The sequence below is a fragment of the Python bivittatus genome, unplaced genomic scaffold, assembly GCF_059951505.1.
Source record: "Python bivittatus isolate LINGU-HERP-01145 unplaced genomic scaffold, Pbiv_v1 ctg000020_np1212, whole genome shotgun sequence".
Lineage (NCBI taxonomy): Eukaryota > Metazoa > Chordata > Lepidosauria > Squamata > Pythonidae > Python > Python bivittatus.
In genome coordinates, this window is record NW_028277030.1 from 15,722,803 (window position 1) to 15,744,019 (window position 21,217).

General features: G+C 39.7%; 1 protein-coding gene and 1 long non-coding RNA gene across 5 annotated transcripts in view; one reads left to right on the forward strand and one right to left on the reverse strand.

Annotated features, from left to right (window-relative positions):
• Positions 1-893: 893 nt before the first annotated feature.
• Positions 894-18,146, reverse strand: LOC148216990 (uncharacterized). Its single transcript, XR_015795108.1, has 4 exons — positions 17,789-18,146; positions 11,082-11,173; positions 4,492-10,199; positions 894-4,372 (listed from the first exon to the last, which is right to left on the reverse strand). It is a non-coding gene; the product is annotated as an uncharacterized LOC148216990 (long non-coding RNA).
• Positions 18,147-18,332: 186 nt separating this feature from the next.
• GPCPD1 (glycerophosphocholine phosphodiesterase 1) overlaps positions 18,333-21,217 on the forward strand; it is a 59,728-nt gene continuing 56,843 nt past the window's right edge. For 3 of the 4 annotated variants that reach the window (XR_015795097.1, XM_088134812.1, XM_088134813.1), the window contains exon 1: positions 18,333-18,592. The gene's annotated coding sequence lies outside the window, so the exon portion shown is untranslated. The remainder of the gene's footprint in view (positions 18,593-21,217) is intronic. The other variant, XM_088134811.1, reaches the window with a different exon arrangement.

The window sequence follows — 21,217 nt, forward strand, 5'->3', positions numbered from 1 at the left end:
CAACCAGTTTGTTCTCTTCAATGATGCAGATGACTGGATTATGTACAGACTGTATCATTATTTTTCCTTATGGCTCTGCGTCAGAGCAGTTTGGAACAGCACAATACCTATTTCCCCCGATATTCAAAAGAAACAGTCTGATAACAGAAGAGTTTAATGCGTGCAACACAGCAAGGAAATACCAGGGCCATACTCTTCACTATTTTATTAATTGCATCCATAGCCCGATGGTTTCTTTTTTAAGAATCCTTTACCAAGATTTCAGCAGTAGACCATATGTGTACCTGGCATTGGGCACAATAAACAGCCCAGGGATGCTGTTCTCTGACAGTAGATATTGAACATATATGCTGGTTTATGGTAATAACAATGACTGATTTATGTTGAATAGAGATCAGTGCAACAGATGAGCAGCAGCTTCTCTTCCCAGTCATCTGCCTCCAAATCTCCCCACTCATCTTCCGACTGAGGCTTTTTCAGGAGCTGCTGTAAACTATCCTGAGAAGGATATGTGAAGAATCACAATACAGAAGGAAGTTACGATGCTTCAAACAGACTCTTTTGCTGTTCCAGTATTACTAATATTATGTTACCATAGGGGAATGTAAGCTAAACTAATCAAAGCTAAAACCTGCCAAGTTTTTAAATTTCAACATAATGGAAAGCTGATGAGTACTTGAGTTGCTTAATACAATTTTGAATGATTTGTCTCTCTTCATTCTGCATTAGTTGGAATAAACACTTATTGTCACAGCTAAGCAATAGAGAAAACTATACTGTACAGCAATACATACAGAAAAGGGAAGAACTGCCAAATGGAAATATAACTAAGATATTACCTTCTATTACTTTCTTCTTTTCTGCTATGGAGGGTAGGTTTACATTTTGCTGTTGCCTTTTTTTTTTTTTTTTAAAGCAAGCTAGATTAAAAATCCCTACAGCCCCTCCCTTCCTCTCTCACACACAGATGTCTTGGAGATTAGCCAAGAACTGTGCTATTAGTAAAGGCAAATCATGTGATCATATTCTGAGTGGATTTCCATTTTTATTTTTCAGCTGCGGTTGCACAGAATGAATGTTAATAAAGAGAACTAACATAAAGATTCTGTTGTTTTCTGCAATGATCTGCTGTCTAACAGTCTCTCTCTACCTAAGATGATTGTTGTAGTCTCAGATTTGTGATTTCACAGTCACCAAGACTACCATGGAACTCTTGTAACTTTTCATCGGCCCCATGAAGTAACTGGCCAGGAAGAATGGCTTCTGCAAACACCTGAAGCTTGCAGGGAAAACCAGTTGTACCTGATAGAACCAAATCAAGACAAATAAAATCAAGTACAGGCAATACAAAGAGTTACACATAAGCAAGGTAAGGCAAGGCACAACTGTGAGATTGAGGGCATAAAGTATGACCAAGAATGGGCAAGTGGAGTTCTTTTGCAAAAGATTGACAAAAACAGATCTCACTGATTGAAAATATCTTTTATAGAGAGGGCATAGGAGCATATTGTCTCAACAAGTAGCCATGTCCTGTTGACTAGTTGATAAAATCTACATCATATTTAGCACTATTTCTTAGTGGGGCAATATATAGACTATTGTATATTGCTTATTTCTTGAATTATTGTTAAAGGCCACCTGACTGCAAATGACTCTGGGTGGCTTAGTCATGATCAATAAAACAAAAATATTATGAATGTCCAAAACACAATCCACACACACTCAAACCAACAGGGGCTAAGCAACCATCCTACCTCCAGGCCTGGGAGCAAAGCCAAGTTTTTAAAGACTTACTGAACATATTGAGGATGGGAGCCATATACATCTTTGTGGAGATACAACTCCTGTTATCCTTCACTACTGACCTTTCTTAATCTTCATGAAAGTTGGGGTTTAGAATCATCTCAATGGCCACATAGTCTAACCCTGCCTATAAGTAAGGGCTCTTCAACATAATTCAAAACTGAATGTATGCTTCCATCCTCAGTCTTTCAGGTAGTCTATAACTTCTGTTGGTCAATCTGTGCAACTGACTTTAGACACAATTATAATGCAAACTGATCCTAAATGGAACATAAAGGTAACTACTAAAGTTGTTTCAAGTTGGCACCCTCCAAATGTGTTGGGCTCCAAAAAGCAAAACAGCCATACTGCCTGGCAATTCTGGGAATTGTACCCCAACATATCTGAAAAGTGCCAAGAACTTGTACTAACATTTGTAGTACAAATATGCTAAAATTTAAGTCAACTGGAATTTTGACTAATTAAAACAACACAACATGACAAGCACAAGAAGAAAGGCCGCTGTCTTCTATAAGGGGTCAAAAAGTTACACTGTCATCATCTGTGTTCCAAGGATAGTTCTATGTAATCCCATTTTCCAATGATATTATACACGGCTAACAAAAAAGTACAGTAGGGGTGTTATTTGTGTCCAATCCTTCTAACTTGAGAAATTGCCAGATTTAAAATCCAGAATTAAATTTAAAATGAGGCATATAACCAGAAGTAAATCCTATACACATGCCAAGTTGCCCAAGTTTTTCAAGAGAGCATTTTTTCAAAGAATGAACAGTAAAAATTCCATTACTCCCTTTTTAAATAGATTTGGGGGCACAGAGCCTCCATCAGTTTACTGTCTATGTTTCACTTTCAGCCAGAAAACCCCTAGAGTGGATTACTTAGTTGATCAGAGCAAGGGAGTCCCAGTCCTCAAGCTAACCATCTGAAGCATAACATAAGAAATGAGGAAGAAACTTGAAAAAAAGATTCAGACAACAACTCTTATATGTTACACAATATCTCCTCTAGTACATCTGCCTGTTGATGTCTCCACATCATAGCTTGCTGAATTGAGATAGTGAACGGCCCCTTTCTCAGCTGAACTGATGGTGCAGCTGTGCTTCATTGCATTCCCTCTTCTACAATTTCATGGAACGCTTGTTAGATGACAGTGGGGGAAAGGTAAAGTCTGATGAGACTGCATTTTTTTTTTGTTATCTGCCCTCTCAACACTCTTGTTTCTGTTTCCACATGGTATTTCTCTTCTTCTCCCATACAGAATCAAAGAATCTATATGGAATCATAACACGAAGCTACAGTGGCTGGGATCACACATTATACGAAGCCAAAACCAAACACCTACAATCTAGCTTTTCCTAATATGGAAACCCAGCCATGAAGTTGAAAGGGACATCTTCAAATATAGGATATTGGCTATATTAGCATAAGGTGCCAAATCTGTGCATATTAACAGTGATGTATCTCTAGCCCTTAATCAAGGCTTATCTGAGGTGCTGGGGTACCGCCAGCAGTAGGAACTCTGAGCTGACAGAAATGGAAACAACTCCAGGGTTACACAAGCTCCAGATAAATCATCTGTAACGATTACAGAGCTGTGGACTTGGTTTAATATGGCAACGTGTTTCCCATTAACCACCTGATGTGATATGCTCTCCTAAAAGCGGGGTATTTCCCCTCTGACTCCCAAACAGGAATGTGGTCTTTTGCCCCCAAACATTCTTTATCTCTTTTCTAAGCAATGCCTTGTTTTGCACCCAGTTCTCCCTCATCACAGCAGAATATGCCATACTGTTCCATCTTAAATGTAGTCTCTCATGACAAAAGCTTTTGGATGCCATGATGTGCCACAGCAAACATAGATTTACAGTGTCATGGGTGTTCCCTAACTTGGAAGAGGTGAGATTTTTCTCAAAATGCTGTAAAGGTTCAGTTTACACATTTTGCTTAAAACTAGCTTAAGGTGTGTATAACTGCATGCGATTATGTTTCTCTGCCCTGGAATGTGCAAACTATATTCTGGGTTGATCAATCTCTTCCCCCCAAGGGACCAAGTTGAAAAAGACAGGCAGTGCCAGCTTAAACAAGAGGTACTCCTTGCAGAAGCAAACAGTCTAGTTCAGATTGCCAGCTGTAGTTCAGTGAAGACACTTGCCAAGTCCAAGCTGGAGCAAGGTCATTAGCAGTATATGTAAGCTGAGCCAAAAACAGAGCCTAAAACATAACTCACATTTGCGTCAGAGCAGATAACTGGCGGGAAGTTCCTCTGCTAACAGTATTTCAGGAACTGACAGCTGACAACTCTTCTGATCTGGAAATACACTATGTGTTCTTCTTCCTTCCTCTATCCTGGATTTGACTGCAGCTTCTTGTACTGGTGCAAACCACAGCTACTCCTATCTTATGATGGAGGATTATATGCCATCAAGTCAGTGTTGACTCTTAGTGACCACATAAATAGACCTTCTCCAAGATGATCTGTCCCCAACCTTCAGGTCTTCCAACAGCGAAGCCATCATTGCTGAAATTGAGTCCATCCGTCTTGCTGCTGGTTGTCTTCTTTTTCTCTTTCCTAGTATTCACAAGAGAGCAAAGTCTTCACATAATGTATCCAAAATATAATTTGAACCTAGTTATTTGTGCTTCAAGTGAGAAATCTGGGTTGGTTGGTTTGATGATTCATGCTCCTACCTTATATCCACAGGAAAAAAAATCTGAAGATCCTGTGACACACAGTGGCTAAATTGTAGGTTCACACAGCCAGAATGTGGTTTCTTCAGTTTTTGGCTTAACATGTGATGGTAGCATTGCCTGCTTACGTGAGCAAAAGTGGATGAGAAAAAAGCAAGTAAAAAAAAGATGCCTTGTTAAAAGAAGCAGCTTGTAGAATCTTACAAACCAACACATTCACTATATTATAAACCTTCCTGAATTAAAATCAGTTTCATCAGATGCTGATCAATTTTAATGAAATGCCAAAGATGATGGTTTAAGATAAAGATAACAGAAAGGATTCCAAAGATGATTTTAAAATGTTGGTTTTACGTTATTTTTGGTATCCGGGGGATTTATGGCTGTCAGCAACATTAGAGTTCCACAATTTTTTGGGTTAGTGAGGACATTTAGAATTTAGAGCTCATGTTGTGAGCGCTCTGGCAAGATGGCTGGGGAGGGAGACTTGCCCATTCATAATATTGTCATGGAGGGACAGGGGGAATAACAGCAGGTTGCCGGAATGCTACTGCACCTCTTTTAGCCTGCAAGATACTCCATATTTACTCCTGCTTTTTCTGGGCAAGGACACATGCTTCTAATGAACCACTAAGCCACAGCCACCCATTGTTTTTTTATTTTCTACAAAAGCCTATAGGGCTGATTTGGGGCCCTAAGGCGATCTTAGAAATTGATACTATCCTGGAGGGTAGTGCTCTGTTTTGCTGTACTGCAACTTTCTTTTTTTTTTAATATGATTTTTTAAAAAAATACAGATATCTGATAAAGGCAGATAGCCTGGCTCATGCCAAGGGCGATGTCCATCGTCATATTGGTACCCCAAGCACTACACCTGGGATTCTAAGAACCAGCTCCTTCTTGGTCCTCTTCCCTAATATTATCACCTTCGAATATTTGTGTTTCTGATCCACTAAATGAATTTTTACTTTTTATCTTAGAAGTTTGCTTCTAAAAATCTGTATTCTCAAGATGTACTTGTTTTTATGCACAGGTTACCCCTTTTATTCTGAGTATCTTCCCTAGTAAGACCTTCTACCTCCATGCATATACCCATTTCTCTTAGTTCAGAGCTGCTGCTTCAAGAACCTGGAACACAGAAGGAATCAGATGAACTTCAGCGGCGTATCTTATTGTTTTACCAAGAGTGGTAATTGGACCAGACCAACCCCCATCATTCCAGATTAAATGTCTCCTTTTAAGTAGTGCAGATTTTAATTAATTTTCCACAGGATTCATAATCATATCCTGTCATTCAAGATTTAATTAAAATCACTTCTGAGATCATCAAAGATGCAAATTAGACAAAAGCTTCTTTAGAAGACACACTAAGAGCAGAAAGTAGAAATGTTATACATTTAAGGAATGCATACATCTACATTTAAGAAAAAATTGAGAAGAGTTGCATTTCACCAATATAAATGGTTCATATCCAGCTTGATTTGGCAATTCAGGTTGTGCTAGATTAATAAAGTTGAAGGCTAATGTACATGAAAGTGTGGTTTTGGTGTGAGCTGTTGCTTGATTTGGGCTTAGTGTGTTGTGAAACTTCATCATTGTAGTTTGCAAACCATGATTTATCACATAATGTGTTGTGTAACTTCAGCTAATTATAATTCAGAAAATAGTAGTTAAATAAGCCATGGTTTAATGGGATATGTGAATCCAATCATAGTCTACAATATATTAAATCCAGAAAAAAATGCATTTCATACCCAATAACTACTCAGCCCATGGGGGAAAGTTATCTGGTTTTCAAATCTCTTTCTGTTCTACTAGCCTCTTTTCATTTCCTTTGAACAGGTTGTCATTTTGAAAATTATATGTTAGGCAGGGATTGCCAACGTGAGATGCTAAACTGACCAATGAAATTATACAGCTCCACCATGAATGAAACGAATGATTTCATTGGAGTTCTGCAAGAAATGTACCACTTTTAATAATTAAATGTTAGTGTGTGTGTATCTGTATATAGAAATGTGTGCGTCTGTGTGTGTATCAGTAACAGAATCTTGCAACTTTATAAAGCTTTCCCTTGGAAATAAACAATTAAACTTAAAACCATATCCTAACTTAGTATTGCAAAGTTTCTGAAATATGGATTTTATCTTTGAGGCAGCCACTGTCATTCTTCATTCCACATTTATTTTGGATCAATATTTGATTTTTATAGCAACCACTGTAGAAAATTCTGATTGCTGTTGGCATGACAGGCTGAGTGGGAGCAAGATCTCATGCGGTCCAGCTTTGTGTGTTCAGGTCCCCACAAATCTGCACCCCTGCTCTGCTGTAAGCCATTTTGAAAGGGATGGTCTGAATTTTTTTTTTATTATATGAGGCATCAATAAACACATCTTGTTTATTGCTGCCTCATGCCCCACTGAAGTCAACAAGATTTAGCCTGATTTAGTGAAAATCCACTTAAGTTCTTAGTCACATTAAACATATAATTTACCCAAATTACCCAAATTATAACAAGTCTGAAACGTAAAAATAAGCAGTACCAGAAATTTGGAGAGGGCAGTGGAATATTCATTAGTATTTCTGTTAAGTAGGTTTGGATCTCATTTTAAGTATTTATTCAACAAAAGACTATTATATTCATTCGCTATATTCACACAACATGCTTACCCATGCTTACCCATGGTTTGTGGAATTACTTAATTTGCTGGACTTGTACAACACCCTGAACCTTAAACTAACTACACAGACTGAGTTTGCACAACATAACTTCCAAACAGCCTATTTAAGATCTGACACGCCATCAGCTTTGATATTACAGAATCAAATTCTGAACCTGGAAAGAAAAATCAACACATTTTACTGTAAACAACACACTTTTTTCATAATAAAAATGTAACACAACAAGCTGAATAACTGTCACTTTGGCTTGTCCCTATATGCCCCAAACCGAAATCAGCAACCTGGTGACCTGGCAGGACCATTCCAATTGGGCAAATTTTCAAAGTTTGGTTAATTTGGCCAAGTTATTGCCTTTGAAAATGGCCCCATATACACTCTGCTACACAAACATTTCTGATGGTCCCTCTCTGACTTGTCAGGCCTGGCCGTTACTTGGAAGCCCAAAGACAGTGTTGGCCACTTTAAGATGAGTGGACTTCAACTCCCAGAATTCCCCAGCCATGCTTAAATCTTAAAGTGGCCAAGTTTGGACAACACTGCCCAAAGAGAAACACCGGAATGCTGAAGGATCAATCTCCACTGAACTGAACAAGGTCTAAAACAAAAAGGTACCAAACTAATCGTTTAGCCTTAAAAAAATAAGGCCAGCATGGTGAGATCATGCTTCCTTGTAACTTAACAGGCTCTGAGATAAGATGCAACTGAAGTCAAATAGATGTTCAGAAGTGTTAACAAAAGCCTTTTAATCTAAAACTTCCCAATTCAATAAAATGTATGGTACCAGCTTATTTGAGACTTATATGGCTACCCATCTTATGTGCCATAATTCTAGATGGCTCACACCAACAGCAGTGAAAGCATTAAAAATAATTAAAAACAACATTTAAAAAACCTCTCTAAAACATCTAAAACAACACAAGCTCTCTAAAGTACCTTATAGCAATGCTCCCCAATTCATAACTAATCATAATCATTGTCTTCAGCCTCACCCTATCCCAATGTTTGGGGGAAAAGCCAGCTTCTTAAGGACTTCTAGAAGACTGAAAGGAAGGGAGCTGCTGGATCTCAGGGGGCAGAGTGTTCACAGGGCAGGAGCCACCACTAAGAAGGTGCACTTCCTAGATCCTGCTAGATGACAAATATTAAGGGGTCTGGAGCATGCCCATCCTGGTGGAATGGGCAGATAACCTCAGGGAGAGGCAGTCCCAGAAATAGCCTGGCCCTGAACCATGCAAGCCTTTAAAGGTGATAACCAGCTCCTTGGATTGAACCAAAAAGAAACTGGAAGCTAGTGCAGCTCACCCACAGCAGTGGTGTTGTATGGGCAAACTGAGGAGCGCCCAAAACTCTGTGTGCTACTGCATTCCAGACCAGCTGTAATTTCTGGATGGTCTTCAAGGGTAGCCCCATATAGAGTACATTACAGTACTCCAACTAAGAAGTGACCAAGGCATGAGAGACTGTGAGCAGGGCCTCCCAGGCCAGGAATGGGTGTAATTGGCACACAAGATGCATCTATGCAAAGGACCCCTAGCCACAGCTTCTACCTGCTCCTCGACCAGCCACAGTGCCCCCACTCCCAACCCACAAAGCCGGTCCAGAAGGATACCATAGTTGATGGTATTAAAAGCTGCCATGAGATCCAGGAGGTCAGGATGGTTTTTCAAAGAACTGAAAGTAATGTTCCTAATAAAAAAAAATACTATGCCAGTTAAGAAGATGGGAGAGTGTCAGAACCTCCAGCAATCAATCTGTCAGCTCATTAGTTGCTTGCTTTGTTTCTGCCATTTTCCAGTAGGGGGGAGGTGGGAACAAGGAAGGTGAAACCGTTAACGTAGATGGACTGTTATCTGGGGCCAGGAATGTCCAAGGTCGTACCAACATGAGAACCAAGAACTGGCTGAGGAGAAGAGGGGTTAGAAGTGAGGACAAAAGTAGATTGGGAATGCGCAGGCTTTTTAGTTTCAGCAATGCTTTGAAGATGCATGTATCTCTCAACAAATGAATTTCTTTTTGAACCTGACTCGGGTTTCAAGAGATTTTTCTTCATTGGAATTTGAACATCGCAGATCTGACATTTTGCTGAAACTCCTTCAATCGGATTTTTCCCAAGGAGATGACTCACCAAGGAAAATCCCACGAAGCACCATGCCCAAGGAGGGAAATAGATCCCGGAGATGGAGGGTGAACTCACCAAGACCGAGATTGGAGCAACAGGCGGAATCGCGAAAGAGCCATCCCCTCCACTGGAGATTGAGGAGATCCTTATCTCTCCCCAACAGGTTGAAGCCCAGGTGGTTATGAAAAAGAAGGAGCATTGACACGGACAATTATGGGACCAACAAAGCCCCTGGGAGTTTTGGGAGGCAACCAAAGAACCACCGCCGATGAAGCCGGATCGACCCAGATGGTCTATGGGTATCGGAGACACAACTGGGTCTGATAAAGCTGCCACTGAGTCGTGGGGGCAAGAGCAGCAGGTCCAGGCACTGGAGGGATAGATGCACGCTCTCAAGGGTGAAGTGCAGGCCATGAGGGAAGAGCTGAAGCCACTGACAGCCCGGCTAGGGAGGCTCCTAGCAACAGAAGGGCAGGGTCATCCACCTATCAGATCTGACCCAAGACAGCAGCAGATGCTGGGGAGTCAGAGCGGTGGTGGAGGAGACGGGGCGAGAATCCCACCCCCTCTGGCTAGGGGGGAAGGCGACCTGAGGAGGCGTCCAGCCCACCCAGAGAGGGAAGAAGAGGACACACTGGGGCTCCCGCCCCGCTTAGCCAGAGGGGAAGGTAACCCGCTGAAACAGTGGGGGGTCAAGAAGCCATATGGAGGAGACCCAAACAAGCTGGCCAGTTTCCTGAACCAAGTCAGGATTTGCATGGGAAGCTGCAGTCATCTGTTCCCGAATGATGCCTGGAGGGTCATCTATGTGTCTCGCTATTTGGTGGGTCGTGTGGCCGAATGGGGGATCGATCTCCAAGAAGCCGAAGCACCCGAGTTGGAGGATTTTCACAGGTTCATGACGGCACTATGGGATTAAAGAATTTTATAAAAAATATCCTGATAAACCAAAGTAAAGTCATATTGTAACTATAATACTGTGATAGACATGTACAGTAATACCTCAGTTCACAAACGCTTCTGTTCACGAACAATTCGGTTCATGAACAGCACTGTTCGCAAAATTTTGCTTCTGTTCGCAAACTCCGCATCGGGTGACGAACACGACCCGCGGCCATCTTCCCTGCTCTGACATGTGGTCATGGCTTCCTGTAGGCAAGGGGGACTCTCCCTCCAAACAATAACCGCCTCCCCACCCGCCTTCCTGTCCTCCACGCCAGAAGTCACCTCAAGCAAGGTTAGTGTTCTCTCTCTTCATACTGTACTGTACTGTACTTTGTTTCATATTTCTGTGGTTTAAAAAAAAATACATATGGTTCAGAACAGATTAACCTTATTTACAGTGAACCTTATGGGAAAATTTGATTTGGTTGGCGACCAAAATTGGTTGGCAACCATATTCATAGGGGTCAGAACGGATTAACCTTATTTACATTGAACCTTATGGGGAAATTTGATTCGGTTCGCAACCAGAATTGTGGAACGAATTAAGTTCGTGAACCGAGGTACCACTGTATATATTCCTGTTCTATTTTCTTTGTCTGTTTCATTGCAGGTCTTCAAGAACCAGCTTTGAAGTTTATTCTTTTTTTTGTTTGGAGGAGCGGCATGTCAGAACCTCCAGCAATCAATTTGTCAGCTCATTAGTTGCTTGCTTCACTTCTGCCATTTTCCAGTAGGGGGAGGGGGGAACAAGGAAGGTGAAACCATTAACACTGACAGAGAGAGGAATAGATACTGTATGGACATAAAAAATGAATCATGCAATTGTATGCATGTTTAGACTTACTTTCAAGTAAACATGCTGGAAATGTTGATTGTATCTCTCAGTTTCAGTAGCAACCAACAACCATGGACGTTCGCAGGATTTTTTCCCCCTCCCTAGGAAGGGGATAAAAATATATACAATGTAGGAGGGAATTTGAAAATCTTATAATATGCAATTTAGATCATTTGAAAATCTTATAATATGCAATTTAGATCATTTGTGGGCCTGATTTATAAACTGTTGGAGTATGACTCCAAAAAGTCAGATTGCATGATTAAATGGATGCAGAATTTGAATGCAGCAATAGAGAGGCAACAATTGGAATTTCAATGAAATTTCAATGGAGGAACATTAAATTTACCCCAAATATCATACTTAAGAATATTTTATCATTGGTATATCACTTATATACCAATGATGTATATCTTAGCAGTCCTCATTTCTCAAATGGATAATTCATTATCTAAAAATTGCTGGAAATATAATGAGCAGGTTGGATCATTTTTGGCAGCAATATTATAAAGCTCAATAATTCTGGAAAATGATTCATACTAGAATGAAATCAAATTTAAAAATTGAATTCCCATTTAAAGCTGCAATACTTTTATTAAACTACTAACTTATATATTCCTCCTAGGCATACTGAATTAGCCTTGCATATGCTAACTGCTACATGGATACAATATCGCTTCTTATAAAGAGGGAATCAGACAACCTTTCCAGTAGAAATGGTTAACCAAGTTGTGGGAGTATGCTTTGATGTCTGAAATAAGTAAATGTGACATAAATTCAAATTCCTGGACTATAATAATATATGGATTTGTACCTCATCCAAAACTTGGGTTTTTCTAGAGTATGTATTTCAGTTTTATGAGATACTTAAAGCAGAATAGATTCTTAGTTTTGACTCATAGCTTCTCATTTTATTTGGTGATTTACAGTATATTGTGTTGTTCACAGTTCTTGATATTTATCCTTGCTTAAAGCTAATAGGGATTTTTAGACATTTGAAGAGATATATTCAATCATCATAATTATCTAATATTTTAGAAAACTATTAACCTCCTTGACATTTTAGATCCCTTGTTTACTCATTTGTGCTTTACTCTCTTATTCATTTTATCCATTGTGGTTGTTTATATATTTTCTCTAAATTTTTTAATAATTTTTTTTAAAAAGAAAAAGATATACACACAATGTATGTCAATAGAAATCAAAACCCCACAAGCTAATATCCAATATTAATCCTGGTTGTAGACCACTGAATTAACTTTCAAGTTAATCATGACAAAGACTGCAGTTCTAATTTGGGAATAAGCCACATTAAATTCAGTTAAACTTACTTCTATACTTTATAGATTAAAGAAGTAGAACATCTGCTAATGGAGCATCAATGGCTGCAGGTCTTAAAAATATTAAATTGGTTTCACTAGATGTAAGATAAAAATGGATTCATCAAAAGATTTTACTTCTGGTCTAGGACAGTCCAAAGAATGTATTTGAAAGGATAGAATGCAGATTTTCTTTGTTGGCAACATAAAAAATCCAAGAGGTAATTGACACATGATTTGATCGTGTAAATCATTGATATCTTTCTGTAATATAGTTTAACATATATCAGTAAATTTATAGGAAAATAATTTAAAGATGTTAATGTTAACTTATGTCCCAAAACTTTGGAATCTGACTACTTTTGAGAAATTATAGTTATATCAGTCTTGGGGTGCTGCTAAGAGAATTATTTTGAGAAATTGGAATAGTAGTATTATTCCTGATATTAAGGGCTGGATTCAAAGGATGTACAGGTAGTCCTCACTTACTGATTGCCTCATTTAGCAATAGTTTAAAGTTTTGATGGTGTAAAAAAAAAGTTTTGCAGCCAATCCTCGCATTTATGCCTTTCACAGCATTCCACAGTCACTTGATTGCCATTTGCGTGCTTCCCAACTAGCTTCCAACAAGCAGAGTTAATTGAGAATGCGGAAGTAAAGTTGCATGTTGTGGTCACATGATGTCTCACTTAACCACAGTGACTCACTTAATGACCAAATGGGAAGTGACGTTGTAAGTCTGTCGCAGTGATGTAATTTTCCATTTGGAGATGGAGTTGCCAATCCCACTTGTGGTTGCTAAGTGAGGGCTACCTGTATAACTTAACTGCTTTTGAAAAAGCAATTTTATCTACTAATCTATCATCTAGTAAAAGTGATGCACTGTAATATGCAACCAATTTCATGACATTTTACTACAATAAGCATAAAGAATCATCCTTTGTTTTCTTTAATTTAGACATTTTTAAACATTTGATGGACATTTGATATGTATACTTTGTAATCCTTTTTTTTTACATTTCTTTCCTTTTTCCTTTTGTTTTTTCCCCAATTTTGTGTATTATTTTTGTAAAACTGTTAAAATAAATAAATAAGTGGTTTTTTTTAAAGAAAACTTACTTTTCAGTGAACATGAATACAATGGGTCTCCTCTAACATTAAGTACAACCCATGAAATTTATTACACTTAAAGATCAGCATCATTACAGCGTAACCAGAATCAACATATCTATCAGAATAGAAATCTGCGAGCAGAACTGTGAAAATAATTAAACTATTTATGAAATAGAAACTGTAAACGTCTAGGAACTTCTCCAAATTTGTCAATCACTCTTTGGATCATTTTGTCTTTCATTCCATTAATCTTTCCACAATGAACACTCAGCATGCAAAATTCAGTTAACAATCATCTTTTGCTGTCAACCTCAACCAAGTTTTCACCATTCCCATTGTACTGATTGATCTCTTCACTGTTGTCACTGATAATGTCAGTGTAATCAGAAGTTTTGAAGAGTTTGTCTCTGTTCTCAACCACATGTCAAACCAGATAGATGTTTCAGCATAGTATCAAGTTCATATATTTCATGTTTTTAATCTTGGTCCTGAATTCTTCACATCCAATTTTCACTATTACTACTGGATGAAAAAGAGACTGAAATACACCTATTTTCTTCTGCAAACTGACTTTCCAGGGATGAGATTACTGAATCAAAGAATGGCATGCATATTGATTGATGGAAGTATTCTTCTACAGTTCAGCCACAGGATTTGAGTGTTTTTGCAAGCTCTCCTTGGGAATGAATAAGTGAATATTCAACTTTTCTGCTAGCTTTTGAACTTCAGGAAAAAAGTATCTGAAACATTCTTCTGCTTTTTCTCAATGGGCACAAAAATACTTAGGAGAAGATGGACTTGATCATATATGTTCATAATATCGAACTGACAACTCACAGAGTTTTTGTCACTGATTCCAAATGTGTTGAATAATTGACACTACAATAAAACAGAAAAGTTTGTGTATTTGAAGCAGATGCTAGCATATATGCATTTAGGCATATATTACATGAAGCTGTAGTGGCCAGTACACTTTCTGATACAAATTTTTTTCAATATCATTGGGAAAAACTAAAACTTTGCCATCCAAAGTGTTTCACATAATAATAGCTCCTCTGGAATATGGTATGTTTTATACACTTACCTAAATAATTTGATTTTTTTTTTTACTGTTTTCACTGAATTCCTTTTCTCAGGTACAGCATTCAAATAATTTATAACTAGTTTGAGTCTATGTGCTGTAGAGTTGACAACAGTGGCTTTGGAATATCTACTCTTTATTTTAGCTTGCATACCACCTTATCTTTCTGTCATTATGAAGCATCCATTGTATCCTTGGCCATGTAATTTTTCTAGATTTAATTCTTTGCCCACATGAATGGTATTGGCAATGGAGGTAGCATCTAGTTCATATTAGTGTCACAAAATCAAGGAACACCGTGAATAACATATTCACAACCAGCTTTGTGAACAAAATGTACACCAAGTGACAATTGCTTCTCTCTAGATATGTCAATACTTTCACCAGCAGTAACTGAAAATCCTGCTGAGTTGTTGGCTGAAGAAATAATGTCTGCCCTAATGGCATCTTCAGAGCTTAACTAATTAACGTTCTACTTGGACTGATAGTGAGATTAAAAGTTTCTAAATGCTTCCACGGAATCTCATCTCCTGCATTTATGTGGAAATCAACAAGACCTTCTACATTGTTACAGCTTTCATGTAAAGCCATGTAATGTGTGCCACAGAGCATATAATATTGAATATTTTATGATTCTCAACTTGTTGCTTTACAGCATTTTCAAACAGTGTTTGAAAAACACTGTGTTTATTGTGGTTAAGAAGTTAATTGCCTCTACTTGTGCATCTCGTACAACTTGAGATATGCTCTCTTGAATTTTCATGAAAATCATAATTTATGAATGATGCAGTGGTAAAGGCACCCTGTTCTCCTTGAAAAGACTGAAAGAAAATTGTACAGTACTTACAAATTGCTGCTTTCAAGCACACTGAGTAACTAAGCCACAGTGAGTACTGCCTTAACCACTCATAGTGGAAACAATGAGGTCTCTCTGAATCTTTCTTGAAATCATAATTTGCTACAGGCATATAGATCATCACAAAATTATGTTTAAGATCATCTGTGATATTGATACATGAATTCACATACAATCCAGTGTCCTTAATACTCCTGACTGTGTACAATACATGCACCTCTTGATACTGAATTTGAACAGAGGCTGTTGCTTTATTCATTTCTTGTTCTCTTCAGTAATTTGCATTTTCTGAATGTCTTCTGAAATCCATTTTTTTGGTGGGGGAGACAATATGAGGGTGAGCATGCTTGTGATCTCTCCCACCTCTACCGATGATGTATACACTCAACTTATATACTTGAGCTCATGGGGAGGCCAAAAGATAGGAGTACAGATTACAAAAAAAAAAAAAAAAAAGTTGTATAAACATAGATAGTGGTGCAATATTATTTTCATTACCTAACACAAGTGTGTGTTGTCTTAACTGCTTTTAATAATTTCTAGTATTCAAATGTATACACTGTAAGAATACAGACTGGCAGCTACTAAGGATATTTAGCAATCTTCACATATTGTAATATGGCTTCAATATTCAATACTCTCCATCATGGAATCATTGGGGATCTTTACCGAGGCATAAAATGATATTACCCAAATAAAACTGTAACTCCAATAGAAGCGAACATGTGTAGCTCAGGGTTGAACTGTGGAGAGTTCAGAGGATCACCAACGTCAGGACTCATAGCAGAGATTGTAATGCAATGTCTGGAAACTATAGTACTTCCACACATTCAACCTAAAGTATGGATCTGGTATGTAGATGACACCTTTGTTATAATAAAAAAGGAACAACTAGAGAAGACACATGAAAATATCAACAACATCTTCAAAGGAATAAAATTCACCAGAGAGGAAGAAAACAACAACACGCTTCCCTTCCTGGATATCTTCATCAGCAGAGGAAACAACAGCAAATTAGAAACCCACATCTATCAGAAGACAACCCACACTAATCAAGTACTCCATTACCAAAATAACAACCCAACCTCCCACAAGAGGAGCTGTGTAAGAACATAATTCAGATGAGCACAAATGTACCGCAGCAACCCAGAATAGCAGAAAAAGGAAAAAGACCACCTATACAACATCTTCCGACAAAACAGACATCCACGCAACTTTATCAAAAAGTGCCTGGCCACTCAACCTACTACAACACAACCCACACAAGCTACAAAAAGGATCACACTGCCATACATCAGAAACGTCTCAGAAACTACCAACAGACTATTACAACTACATGGCATCTCCATAGCACACAAACCAACTAAAGCCCTCCAAAATATCTCAAGCAAACCAAAAGACCCAGTAGGCCAAGAAGAAAAAATAGGAGTCATCTAAACATATAGTGTAAGGACTGTAACAACCACTATGTAGGACAGACAGGCGGCTAGCAGAGCGCATCCATGAATGCCAACTAGCAGTCAGAAGAGAATGATGAAAAGTCCTTAATCTCACAACACATGGACAGACTTAACCATAGTTTCAACTGGGAAACTGTCAGCATCTTAGACCAAGCTAAATCCAAAAATGAAAGGGAATTCCTGGAAGCTTGATATTCAGACAAGGCAGCCATCAACAGGCACATAAACAACATCTACACACTATTCAAAAGAGACAATAGAAAGGAAAACAAAAGACCAGAACATCTCACCAACAATCATCACTCAGATAAGCAGAGATTAATACTAAGATTACCACCAGGCATACAATCAGCAATAAACAATAGCCTAATCAAGGAACTACCAGAAGAAAAAAATAGAACAAAACAACCCCCCACCCCCACCAACGCTGGTAGGGCATGCCACTGTATATAAACAGAGAGCAAACCCCATTCCATTCTAGCACTGAAGATGTTACCTAGCCGGGTAACAAAATGTTTGCAAGAAAACAGCCAAGCTGTGATGGAACGGAATTATGAAGGCTGGACTCAGGGAGACAAACATTTTCTTTCATCTCCTGAGGCGCGGGAGAGATAAGAGGATGAGACTGGCACCTCCCTGAGGAATTCACAATGTTGTGGCTGGCATTACTTGGGAACTGGGGTTTCAGTCTGGGAAGATTCTTGCTAGAGGTTGTAGCTAATAAACATTGCTGGACTGAATTTACATGGTCTCTTGGAGTTCCTTGGGCTAGGCCTGGCATCAATCAGATTGATTGTGTGTATTAATAACATCCTTAAACGATTTGCAGTATCAATCTTCATTAAACCTCTACCTATCATTATCTCTATCCGAGGACTGTTCCTTACCAGGTTGTGGGCTTCGTGCAATGGGCCGAGACATCATGGACCTGTTTGCTTGCCATCAACGGTTCGTTAAAAGCTTTAGGATGCATACACCTGAAGCACTAGAACCGACCGCCAGTCGACCTACTAGGAGGGCTTCTACAAATGACCTGCCCTCGGGGGGGCAATTACTTCCTTAAGTTCCTTAGAAGATGAACTGCAAGCAACTAAATAGTTTATTATTTTATTTTAGGTTATTTTATTTGCTTGTATTGTAAATGTTCTAATAATAAATATTAAATAGCTCAGCAACAGAAGGTGCAAGAAAGAACGGGACCGCCGCTCGCATAGCTCCACCTGGGCGGTCTCGCGCTCCCGCCGTTCGTTCGTCTGCCATGCGGCCCTAGTAGGCCACGCCCCCTTCTCGTTTCCCAAGACCGCCCGCGCTCGCTTTCTAAGAAAGGTGTGGCCTTCCCGCCGTTCCCCTCCCCTGGCCCGCCCCGCCCCCTCCCACCGCCTCCCCCCGCGCTCTCATTGGCCGCCTGCCTCACGTGCTCCTGGTACCCGCTTGTTTTCCTTTCTCGCCGCCCGGCGACAGCGGTTTCGGTCGGGCGGCTGTAACCGGTTTGGGCCAGGGAGAGGCTGAGGCGTCAACAAACAGCGGCGTCGCGCCCCTTCCCCCTCGCGGCTGTGGCCGACGTTAAAGCCGCCCTCCTCCCCTCCTTTGCGGGAAGGAGGTTGCCCGAGGGAGGAAGCGAGAGCGAGCTGCTGCTTTGCCACAACCCGGCTTCTATCATCCGCAGTCCTCGCCCTCCTCTCCCGGCACAGGTTAGTCCCGGAGCTGCGGCGGCAGCGAGATGGGGGGGGGGGGGGAAGGCGAGGAAGAGCCACGTAGAGGGCCGGGGTGGGAAGGAAAAGAGGCTCCTCGTGCCGTAAGGGATGCTGTGGCTCTGCCGGCTCTCCCTTCCCAGAGACCTCGGGACCATTTTCCATCCCCCAGGCCTGGCTGGTTGTTAACGGTACGTTATGGAGCTCTTTCCTCCCTCAGCAATGCGGCTTTTTCAGACGGTGACTGCTACGCCTTAAAAGTCGCTCATCCTGCTCTACTTGGGAGGAAGAGATCGGCATTCAAAGCAGTGCCGGTCGGGGACGGGTGGTGCCGCATTGAGGAAGGCGTTTCTCCCTCAGGGTCTGCCGGTTATCTAAAGAGGCATTGGCAAGAATTCACAGTGTGTCCGGCGCTTGTTTGTAGGGTGATATTTTATGGAATAAAGCATAATTGGCTGGGTCTGCAGTCTAAGACAAGATGGCCAGGGTGATGACTCTTATGTTCTCAATAACCTGACAAGGTAGGATGGTTGAGATAATTGCAGTAATGAACACAGACTACCAATTCATTCTTCCTAGGGCACACTTTAAACAACATTGTAGTTTGCTGTGTCATTCAGACTCTGAACAAACTGTTCTGGGAAACTCAGACTTATAACCTATAGTAAATCCTGGGTTCACATCACAGTTTCAGCCACACAGCTTGGCTAAAGAGCTGGGCACAATGGAGAGTAAAATGGTGATACACATGTTAGTTATCAGAGTGTGTGAACTGAGGCCTCCCACGGCTCCAATTCTGTTGAGACATTACCATGAATGGCTATTAAACAGACTTACGTGTTCTGGAAATCCAAAAATGAAACTAATAGCCAGCAATACAGACTAATGATGTACAGGACAGTCAAATAATAAGCAATTGACATATGGGGAAGTAGCACAAATAGAATTTGAGACTGGCATACAATGCAATCAACTAAGCAATTAATCTATGGATGATTTAGCACAGTCAGTTCACTGAGAGGAAGGCAAGGCGTTCTGAGAGTAATACATTCAGTGGGACAAAGGCAAGGAATTCAGAGAAGGGCAGAAAAAATGGTATAATTTCCAGAAGTGATTCACTTTATGGTATTTTAATAGATTATTGCTACAGTATAATGAAGTTAGTATTTTGGAGACTTCTGCCACAAAAAAGAGGGAGAAAAATTTGCAAAGTGTAGTATTCATTCATGAATACTGGAGGGTTACTGCTTTGGAACATAAAATAAATTTCTGGATTGATGGGGGAGAGAATTACCTTATTTTCTGCAGCTTGTACACACAGTTCTGGCCCTTGAAGGTCAGTGTTAAATTGGTCTTTCAACTGTTGGAGCAATCATAGATAGAGTGTCCCTATCAGTAACTCTTTACCAGTGCTCTTTGGGTTTGCTCAGTGTGCTCCTTGGCTTTGTGGAGACATGGTGCTCCTACAACTGGAGACTTAGATCAGTTCAAAGGATGAGGATTGGTATATTGTGCCTTTGTTTGATTTTGGATTCATCTATTTAGATGAAGCTGTAAACTCCTATAAAAGTCCAGTCTTTGAGAAGAGTTTGGCTTCAAATGCTTAAAAAGGTATCTCTTGGGAAAGCAAAAGGCTGGCAAATGAGGAAGAAAACTCAGGGCTAGCTGTCTTTCTCTGCAGTCCTGCTTAGTGACTTCAGCTGTTGATAGAAAAGGATGGACTAGGTGATTGGGCTGGGTTAATGGCATTCCTCCTGGCCTGAATAAAAAAAAAATTGCTAAAAGGTTGGTGGCCTTGAAAAGATTTTCCAGAGTCCTTTTGTTTAATAAAATAGATTCCAAGGAGGAAAAGACAGGGTTTTTTTTTTAATTAAAGGACGTGCCTGTTGCTCTGATAACAAAAGGAATATCTCATTAAGAGTTCATGGCTCTGGCAACATTATCTTATTCAGATACTAATTTGCTACATCTGCCATTGTTTTTCAAAGACCCAGCAATCAGCATTGAAAAAGGGAAGAGTTGAGGGAATGTCTGCCCAATCTTAGTTTGGATATGACATCTCTGAGTTCTTTTGAATATTGTTATTTTGTGTTACTATTAAAATTCCTGTACAAAAATAGAAGGAACTATTGAAAGCATCCCACTTTTCTCCAAACTGGTCCTTTTCACAACTAGACATACCTGCCAGAGTCTTTCTAGCACATAAGTGTATCAATATTACTGTAAAAGGGAACTGTTTCCTTTAATCTGTGTTTTTGGCCTCTTAGCTTAATCATAATATTAAAAGTTGTGCAAACGTTGAGCTATATTGGGAATCTAATTGGGGGAGGAGCAAATGAAATGTATTTGGGGAATGTAGGCTTAGTCTGGAAACAGTGTCATCAGTAGGAATCTCTGTTAATTCAGATTGTGGACTGGTTTAAATCCCAGTATGAAAGATGGCCAGGCCATTTTCCCCTTGTTTTCTGACCAGATATCTGTACAGGGGGATATTAGAGCTCCTATGGTTTTAAGAACTATATAGAAGAAAACAACTGAGTACAGAAATAGGTACGTGTTAAAAAAAAGTCACAGTAGCACATGTATCTATCTTGTTTACGTTATCTGATCCAAGACCCTCTTTTC